The sequence below is a fragment of the Castor canadensis genome, chromosome 6 (genome assembly GCF_047511655.1).
Source record: "Castor canadensis chromosome 6, mCasCan1.hap1v2, whole genome shotgun sequence".
In the NCBI taxonomy this organism is placed as follows: Eukaryota; Metazoa; Chordata; class Mammalia; order Rodentia; family Castoridae; genus Castor; species Castor canadensis.
The window spans coordinates 93,836,232-93,847,409 of record NC_133391.1 but is presented as its reverse complement, the minus strand read 5'-3'; positions in this window follow the sequence as shown (position 1 = coordinate 93,847,409).

Genomic DNA, 11,178 nt, shown 5'->3' with positions numbered 1-11,178 from the left:
GTTGACCAAAGAGAAATGGAAATAAATTCTAGAAGTTGCAGAGAATAGATTATCGTGGAGAGAATTTGAAAGTGGGAGTAGAGTTGGAATACCAAGAGAGAGTATGAATAATAGAAACAATGAACGTCAAGGGATGAGTTGATTTATCAGCAATTTGGGGAGAGTTGGAAATGCTACGTAAGAAGGCGTAGCAGCAAGGAGACAATTGGACTTTGTGAAAAAAAATATGTGCAATGTATTTTGACTTGCTGTGTTTTTTTGTGTAAAACAGGAAGTAGAACCAAAAGAAAAGGTTGGATTATGTGTCTGAGCATATTATATACCAGGCTAAATAGCCTTGGAGATAATCTATACAAATCCCATATGACAAAGCATTATTTCAGGAAATACAGTAAGTACCATAGGTACCATATGCAAATGAGTCATGATAACCAAGTGGGACACAAGTATTACAGGAGGTACACGGAGGCCTACTAACACTTTGTTGTGTTAGCAATAATATAGCAAGGAATAGCTAAAAGAGACATTATAAAGAAATTAAGATTGGACCATTAAAAATTGGTATTGTCAAAACCAAAATTTTGGTTTCATCATTGAAATTGGAAATTCAGTTTTTGAAATGCCATGTTAGCAGCGAATACGGAACATGTCACTGTGACTGATCAGTTATTTCAGATAGAGGATTAGAATTCAGGGAGCTTAAAAACAAAGGACAGAGATTCTAGAATCTTTAAGGTATCTATGTAGTTTTTGGAAGTAATGCTCAGTTAACAATTACCAATTAAGCTTCTATAATGTTAAAACATTATGAAGGTTTTTGCTGAAAAAATATCTACTTTTCCTGACCAAAGTAGATATTAAAAGTCTCTTCCATGCCAGCTACTTGGGAAATGTGTGCTATAATTTTCAAATTCAAGACCATCATCACACAGTCAACTTCAAGTACCTATCCTATTGACATTTAAATAGCATTAACAGTTTTTGAATTTCCATTCATGATAACACATTCATATATGAGGGGCACATTTTCTTTTTCAGACCTCTTATCCTGATATCACATACAATATACATATTTTATGAGTTCTTTCATTGATTCTTAAGAAGTAATTACCAGAAGTTCTTCATTTTTCACTCATGACACATAGCCAAATAGCTCAAAATCTCACTTCATAAATTTTGTGAATATCCTATTATTATATATTTATTCAGACTTTGGTATAGAAGTAGCTACGTTATTTACATAGAATGAAAACACCTTTTAAATAACAAATAACAAGTAAAAATAAAATGAAATGTATGCCATGTAGATTTTGAATTTCTGAAATCTAAAATGCTAAAGGAAACTCAGGTTATTTGGCATTCTTTTGTCTTGTAAGTTATGTCATTTGTCAATATTACTAACATCAGGTATTAATGATACTACATATATTCCAGAACTAAACAAAAGCCTTTTTTTGCTCAAAGAGACTGAATAAAATTCAAATTACTTTATACCCAATCATGGAACTTTAGGTCCTTCACTTGACTATCATCATCTTAAAATTGATAGTTCCTTTTGATTTGTAAAGATACTAGGATGAAGCCAGGCCCAGTGTCTCATGCCTATAATCACAGTTGCTCAGGAGGTAGAGAAGAAAAGGATCATGGTTAGAGGCCAGCCCCTGCAAAAAGTTAGCAAGACCACATCTCAACAACAAACCTGGGCATAGTGGTATATACCTGTCATCTCAGCTGTGTGGGAGGTATAAGAAGAATCATGTTCCAGGCTGGTTTGGGCAAAATATGCAAGATCCTACCTGAAAAATAAAGAGGGTTGCCTAACAAACTCAAGGTCCTGAGTTCAAACCTCAGGACTGTCATTAAAAAAGAAAAAGACCCTAGGACAGCTGTACCAAACCATTAAAGTGAAAGAATATATGCACATTCAAGTCTGTTGTCACTTTTGCCATAGTGAGTCTTGTTTTTCTTTACTTGAAACCCCAATTCAGGTTGTAATATACAGGTGCACGGAAGCAGTGCTAGGAATCTCTCTGTATAGCTGTCTTTATTTCAAACTAGCAAAAATGTTTTGTCTTTCTTATTATTGCTTATGACTTCTCTTCAACAAAATTGGAGAACAAGAGGGCAGAACAGAATAGAAGGGGGTGGGGGAAGGGGGAGAAGGCTGGGGGGCAGGGAGCAGAGATGGCTCAACAATGTATGCCCATATGAATAAATGAATAAACAATAAAAAAGCAGGTAGCCTTGTAACCTGATCTGAACAATTGAATATGGTCACATGAACTAAAATTGTTGAGGTTATATGTGAAAGGATTGGAGCTCCTGCCTTTATCACTTGACATGCTCTGTCTTGCAAACCAGAGTCCATGTAAGCTCTGACTACTTGAGACCACAATCTTGTGAAGAGAACATTCACTTACCTGATGCTCCACCATGCATTTGCATACCAATTTAAAAATAGAAAAATAAAATAATATGTTTTCTGTCTACTTGGTATACAGAGTATGAGTATATTTTAAAGTGATATTTTTATTTTTGAGTATGTATTTTTTACTTTATGTATTTTAAGTGTATATATTTCAAGGTAAACCTTGCTCTTCAAACTTAGTATTCAGAAAACTAACTATTTTCATGCTTTTTCTTTACCTTGAGAATGGAAATTGAGTAAATAAATAATGAACAAAAAATTCAGTGGTAAAAAAAAGCCAAGAATTTCACTAAACATTGCAGGCTCTATTTTTTTTATTTCCTTCTCCATGTGCTTGAGTGTGTGTATTTACCTCATGCATAAAAATCTGTAGAAAAGCTGTACAATAAAATCCCTTATAAAAATTTAAACCAAAAGAGCATTCTATGTAATTTTTCTCTGGAAACTTTGTTTTCCATCCTTACATTTACTTTTTACTTCTCTCTGGATTTCAAACATCAGGATAACCTCAATTTTATTCTAGGCCATTCTATCAGTATACTTGTCATTTTAATTTTATGCATATATTTTCTATTCTTTCTCACAAATGTCATTTTGAATGTCACCAGCTGAAAGAAACATATACACATATATAATGGTACTTTTGTTTGAGCTCAGGGCCTTACACTTGCTAGGCTGACACCCTTGGGCCCTGCTGCCAATCTTTTTTGGTTTTTATTTTTCAGATAAGATCTGACTTTCTGGCCTAGCCTGTCTGGAAAATAATCTTCCTTTCCACCACCTCATGCATAGCTGGGATGACAGGCATGCAACACCATGCCCAGCCTTCTTGTTGAAATGTGGTCTTGCTCACCTTTACCTGGACTGGCCTCAAATTGCAATCCTCATTATCTCCACCTCCTAAGTAGCAAGGATTACAGGTATGATTTACTGCATGTGGTTGTATTTAATACTTTTAAATGAAAACAGAGGAGCATTATGATTAAGCACAAATAAAAATGACCATCTGCTACCTGGAGTTCATTACTTCAATACTGCATTCTAATAAATGTTTTTTGAATAGTAGTGAATCTATCACGGAAGAAAGATGTTTAATAGCTCAGAAGCAGAGGGAGTTGGTTACTGGGACTTGAACTCAGGACCTGGTGCTTACTAGGTAAGCCTTGACTATTTGAGTATCCCTCCAGCCTTTTTTTTTGTTATTTTTCAGGTAGGGTTTCCCATTTTTGCCTGGGGCTGCCCTTGGACCACAATCATCCACCTATGGCCTCCCATGTGAGATCATAATAAACCATGCCTGGTTTATTGATTAAGATGGGTACCACTAAATTTTTGCCCAGGATAGCTTCAAACCATGATCCTCCCAATTTCTTCACCCTGACTAGCTAGAATTGCAGGTGTGAGAAAATGTGGCCAGCCTCAAATATTTTGATGCATGGTTGGTTGATTCTATGGATGTGGAACCTATAGATAGGGAGTACTGACTGTGGCTTCATGCCCTACTATGTTAATACACTGTGCGGTCTCATCATTCCTTAGTGGGGGCAGTGTGTGGAGACAGTGGAGTGATGGGGTCCTAGGAAGGCAGTATACTCGACAGAGGTCTGGGTTTAAAACCTTATGTTATTGACTTCCAAGTAGGTAACTTTTTTGACTCTGTTTATAGTGGGGAGTATCATTTTTAGCTTCAGAGTTTACTTTTATAAAATATACAAAATTCTTCTTATGAAATAACAAGTAAGGTCACAAAGCATGCCTGAAGCTGTTTCAGGGTCAGTTTGGCATAGAGGCAAATGCTAATAGATTGAGTACTCAAGCCAATAGTTTGACTATCAAATTTGGACTATTTCCTGGGTTGGAATCACCATTGATATCCTTTGTTCTACTGACAGTCTTAGCATTTTCCACAACTGGGGAGAAAAGGTGTCACTTAAATTGAATACTCTTCAGGTAAAGAATTAATATTTAGGTAAAAATAAAAGGGAAAAATAGAACACAGAAGATTCTGCAAAAGGGTAGTATCTTAGAAGTTACCAACTGAAAATTCACACTTGAAATTTTTTCACATATATCCTCAAGATAATTAATTTTTTCTCAGTGACCTTCAGAACAAATAAACAGCGTATTTAAAACAATCTATTTTGTATACTGGAATGATAGAAATTTGCATGTCCATTACTCAAAGGCTATTCACTCTGATTAAGTCTATGCTGGCATATATGACATCAGTTCTATATTAATGTTTTGTGAAAAGACAGAAACAAACAAACAGAAACCAAAATAAAATTAACAAAAAAGAAAAACAAAACAGAATCTGGCTTTAGTTTTTTTTTAAAGGCTTTTTTTTGAGGATTCATAAAAACAATGACCTAAAATATACCCAGACCTTGGAATTCAATTAAATCAGAAATACAGATACGTCAGGAACTTGAGATGCTCTTTTCTATAGTTCTCAATCTTTATAATGCATTATGCTTTTAAATTTATTTTTCTTATTATTTTATAACTTTTTCTTTAACTTGCAATTTTGTCCAAGTTCTGTAAGAAAATTATTCTGCAGTATCCATGTTCTTAAATCCCTTTTTTGAGGATATCAACACATATTAAAATAGAATCTGTCAGAACCAATCACCTGTTGTCCAGTGTCAGGTCAACATTTTTTGTGTAGTTACTTGTGGCCATTGGATGGGAATCACTATTCTAATACCATCACTCAGGGTTCATCCTTATGGTTTGGGGGGAGTGATGTGGATTTACATAAAAAATTACATTTTTTGGCTTGTGCTGGGCAGTCAAACCAGAGGGTTTACTTGTTGGTCAATATTCATAGAGACCTAGGAAACCATTTTAACTTGTCCATTATTAGATCTTCTTTTGACTATCATTTTTTATAATATTTCTGATACCTTCTTGCCTCATTAGTAAGGTTTAATTCAGAGAGAAGTGACCTATTTGATTTCTAGCTGAGAAAGCATGTAATTAAATAATACCCTTGGGCTCACTCTATTTTCTTGCTTTGTCATGAAATAAGAAAGGTTTCCTGCTCAAGGAGAATTAAAGAAAATGCTGATACACAGCAAATGATAGTTACTTTTACCAACAAGGACAAGTCTTCTTCTACAAAATAAATTAATATAATGAATTGAGAAATTTTGGAAAAAAATAAAACAACTACCTGAGCATTTTGACTGATTTAGTGTGAGATAATTTTTTAAGTCAGTTCTAAAACAAAGAGTAGAATTATTGGTTATTTTCCTTTGTTGCTGCTTCATTTTTATTATTAACACTGCCTTTATTATTATCATAGTCATTTCAATAAAACCAAGACTTTTAAACTAGAAATAAACTAGATTTTTGAAATTATCTTAAAAAGTAAGATATTTAAGACTATACTTTTTATGGTCATTTCATCCTCTCTCCATCATTTGAAACACATTCTCTTTAGCCACATTCTTTTTTTCTGCTATCCTTGCCATACTTTCTTTAAGAGATTAGCCCTTATTGCTTCTTTTATCTGGGATGATCTTCCAAAGAAACTTTTGGCATTCAATCTCTCATCTACTTTAGATTGTTATTATAATATCACTGTTTAAGTGAGACTTGCTCTGATCATCAATTTTAAACCATCTTCAATTCTAAACCACCTTCAAACCACACACTATTTGCTTTCCCTATTTTTTTAAATAACATCTTTATATTTCATTTTGCATTTAATAATTTGTTATTCTTGTTTTCTGACTCTTTCCACTTCCTGCAAATGACTACAATGTAGGATGCATAAGGGTAAGAACTGAATGGTTTTTTATAATGTTACTAGTCATCAATATTGTTTGAATAACTAATGCATATCTCAAGTAGTGGTTGAAGAAAATAAAGGAAATAATATGCACTGTTGATAATATTTAGTATACAGTAGAATCACAGAAAATGCTTTCTGTTATCAATGGTATTGCTTGAAATCTCAAAGATATAATCATGCTTTAGGATGATGAGGTAATGGGCACTGAGTCTACAAGAAGTTACCTTAATCTCCATTGTCAGTACCTAAGGGACATTTGATGGGAGAGTGAAAAGTAAAAGTGCTTATCTTTCTGCTTAGGTAAGCAAAAGGTAATTTTGGTTAACCTTAACAGGGTTAACCTTACCATGTAGACTGCATATTTGTCTGGGAATTTTCATAAAATAACTATATCTATATTCTCATTAAATTAGAGCTTGTAGTATAGAGATATATTCCATTTCATTATGGTTTCCAAGTAGTAAATACAAGTTATATAACACAAGATTAAGGTTGCTACAAGTTATTTCCAGTTTTCCTGATACCACATCAGTGAATATGGCAAAAAATCTTTATGGTTAAAAATACCATACAGTTGATAAGCTCTTTAAATAAACATCAGTTTATCATCAACTTAAAATAAAAAGTGTAACTAATTTTCACACATACAATGCTTTCTATAAAGATTATTTGAAGTAGTTATTTAGCATTTTGTATGTCTTTAATTTCATAATAAATAAAGTAAAACTACTTTTCAGCATGAAAAGCTAAAATATCATGTATATTGAATAGTAGAGTGGAGGAATATAAGAAAAACTAAAAATCCTTTTAAAAACCATTTTATATTCATTTCTTCTTTAATATTCTTATTTACTTATTTATTTAATGATTTTACTATTGTGCTGGGGATACATTATAACATCTGTAAAAATTCTTACAATGTATCAAATATATCATAGTTGAATTCACCCCCTTCCTTCACTATTCTTTATCCCCTCTCCCCCCATTCCTGGAATAATTTCAACAAGTATCATTTTTGCATTAATATGCATGTGTACATAGTATTTGCACTATATTCAACCTCCTACACACATTCCCTATATTTTCCCCCCTCCCGCTGCTGCCAAACTCCAACAGGACCTGTTCTGCCCTCCTGTTCTCCAATTTTGTAAAAAAAAAATGACATTTTTTGTTTATTTAAGATAACTATACAAGGGAGTTTGTGACTTTTTCACATTTAAATGTATTATAACCCAAATTGGTTCATCTCTTCTGTTTTTCTCCTTCTACCTTAGTCCCTTCTTATGGTGATTTCAACATGTTTAAGAATTCTATATTCATAGAATAGGAATAGGCAATATGTATAGGAAAGACATCAACCATATTCAACTTCTTACCTTCCTCCTTTAACTCTCCTCTTGTATGTGGCTTAAATTATCTGTCTAGCAAATTAAAGTGTTTAATGTACAGAAATCATGTTTTGTTTCTAAACTTTATTCACGTAGCAATTTTTTATGGTCATAATAAAGTTATGACCATAAAAAGTATAGTCTTAAAATTATTTTTTTAAATTGATTTTCTTTCATGTATTTGTTCTTGTAAATATTTCATATATATGTCAGTTCTTGTAAATATTTTGTTTGGAAACATTGTTCAAGTCTCACAGCATCTAATCTCAGTCTGGTATATTCCAAACGCTCAAAAAATGTATTTATTTTCAAAATATAATTTTCATATAATTATTATCTCTCTACATGTTTATATACACAATTTCTTGGTTCTGCCACTTTCTTTAAACAAAAATGTGAAAGCTGAAGTATTATTTGCAGATTAATATATATTTGTAGATTAGGAATATTTTAATTATGTGTTGTTTATTGGATTATATACTATGTTTGCATAAACTATATACTAAGTAAAGAACAAGCTATGTATTTATTTTGAAATATTTTAAGTGAAAAATATATAAAGCCTATTTATTTTTTCTATTAATAATGTTATAAAGGGTTTACTTTTTTTGATAAAATAATAGATATTTGAATAAAGGTTTTAGTAGAAGACATATCATATCATTTTTAAACCTTGAAAGATCTAGAAAACATATAAATATTCTTCTATTCTATATCATATTTAGAAAGGGAAGTGCTTGATGCTTTAAGATTGAATTGTTGTTCTCTAAACTTAGCTATGAGGAAAATGGTTTCTTATTTGGAATATCTATATTGTAGTTATAGCATTTTATGCATTGTCTAGCCATAGTATTCTAGACAGAATTGCCTAAAATTAATTCCTTGAAAAGATTTTTGTTGTAGGTTTTTGTTAAAGCATAATTATGTTTCCTAAATAGTTAATAACTTTTTCAAAGTCATCCTAAAGCTTGTTTATAGTGGGAAAGAAGGGGCTAATTGCTGATAAATCAGATCTCAATGATCTAATGACAGTATTTATGATGGTTCTTTTTAAAAACTTAAATATGATTTTGATTTAGTTTAAGACAACCAGGCATTCTATAAAGAAAATATTATAACTAAAATGGGCACAAAGTTGTCAACACATGTAATTATAATTGTATTTTTCCAAGAAATCTACTCAGCATTAATAAGTCTGAGCACCAAGTAAACACTAATCAAGGTAGCAAAACTTACTCACCTAATGGGGGAAATGGAGGTCAAAAAGAGATGACATAAATGGGTTTCGAGTTCCACTATTCCCTAAAAGTGCTCACTGTTAGTGAGCAGAGTTCCTCCCTTAAGGCTGACCTCCCATCATGGGTCTAGGAACCAAAAGCCTTTAACAGTGTACCTATTGGGAGGCATTCTAGATTGATCCAAACTATAGCAGGAACTTTTAAGTAATTATTTGTCATGCCTTATTACAAATTTTTCCAAGAACAACAGAAGTAAACCACTGACATCTTTTGTAAAGTTATTCTCAATACCAATACAAAAAAGTGTTTATATGTTAACCAAAATATAAAGGTATTTAATTCATAAATATTCAGTAAAATAATACGTTGTTACCTAACAGGTTTTAAACCTGAAGAGCATGAGTGATATGACTTCAAGAAAGGTATTAATATAGACATATATAATAGAATGAAATTTTGTCAAGGAAAAATATGACATATGCAAGCAAATTGGATTTTAGTAACTAATGAAAACACCTAAATAAAACTGTTTCTCTCAATAATCTTTTTAATAATTTATTTGTATTATTGTTGTACTGGGGGTACATTGTGACATTTACAAAATTTCTTACAATATATCATAGTAGAATTCACACTCACCATTATTCTCCTTTATCCCCATCCCTCACTCCTGGAAGAGCTTCAACACGTCTCATTTTTCCATTTACTACATGTGTACAGAATATTTCTACCATATTTACCCTCCTACACACTTTTACTTATATGCTACCTTCTTCTACTGGTACCCAACCCTCAGACAGGATCTGTTTTGCCTTCCTGTTCTCTGTTTTTATAAAGCAAAAATGACATTTTTTTTGTTTGAGATAGCTATTCAGGTTGATTTATTGTGACATTTCCATGTATATATGTATTATAATTGAATTTGTTCATCCCCTCTATTTTTCTCTTTTTTGCTTTGGTCATCTTATGGTAATTTCAACAAATTTAGAAATTCTGTGTTCTTCCTTATATAGGAAGTATATCAAGCTTATTCATCTTCTTAACATCCTTGTTTTAAACTCCCTCTCTTGTAAGTGATTTCCCATTAGCATAACCTGTTTTTCAAAATACTTGTAGTAGTATTATGTCTGTTTGTATTTGTATTTGTCTTAGGTCTATATTTCACATATAGGAGAAAAGATGAGACTTTATCCTTCTGAACCTGGCTAACTTCACTTAAGGTGATATTCTCCAATTCTATCCATTTATCTGCAAACAACAAAATTTTATTCTCTGTGGCTGAAAAAAATTCCACTGTATACAAATACCACATTTTCTTATCCATTAATCAGTAGTGGGGCAACGTGGCTGTTTTCATAGAGTAGCTATTATGAATAATGCTGCAATAAACATGGGTATATAGGTGCCTTTATTATAACCTGTCTTATATTCCTTGGGTATATCCCTAGGAGAGGACTTACTGGATCATATGGCAGTTCTACTTTTAATTTTCTGAGGAGCCTCCATACTGTTTCCATAGTGGTTGCACTAATTTGTATTCCTGCTAATAGTGTATGAGGTTTTTTTAAATTTCCTATATCCTCACCAATATTTGTTGTTTGTGTTCTTAATGAGAGTCATTCTAAAGGAGTGAAGTGGAATCTTAATGTGGTTGTGATTTTCATTTTCTTTGTGAGCATTTTTTTCCATTTGGATTTCTTCCTTTGAAAAAACTCTGTTCAGTTCTTTTGCCCATTTCATCTTTGGTTCACTGATTTTTTTTTGAGTTTATTTTTTTAGCTCCTTGTATATTCTTGTTATCATTCCCTTGTCAAAAGTAGAGCTGGCAAAGATTTTCTCCCATTTTGTGGGCTGCCTTTTCAATCTGGTGACTATTTCTTTTGTTGTGCAGAAGCTTTTTAATTTCACGTAGTCCTATTTGTCTATCCTTTCTCTTACTAATTCCAGTATATTCCCTGTTCTTTCCTGCAATAGTTTCAAAGTTTCAGGTCTTTTATTAAGGTCCTTCATCCACTTTCAGTTGATATATGAATAGGGTAAAAGACATGGATCTAGTTTCAGTTTTCTGTATGAGGATATCCAGATTTCCCAGCAACATTTGTTGAACAGGCTGCCTTTTCTCCATTATATGTTTTGAGCCCTTTATCAAAAGATCAGATCAGTATAGCTGCATGAATTCATATCTGGATCTTCTATGCTGTTCTACTTGTCTTCATGTCTGCTTTTGTGCCAGTACCATGCTGTTTTTATTGCTATGACTTTATAGTATAGTTGGAAGTTGGGAATTGTGATTCCTTCCCAGTTGCTCTTTTTACTCAACACAAA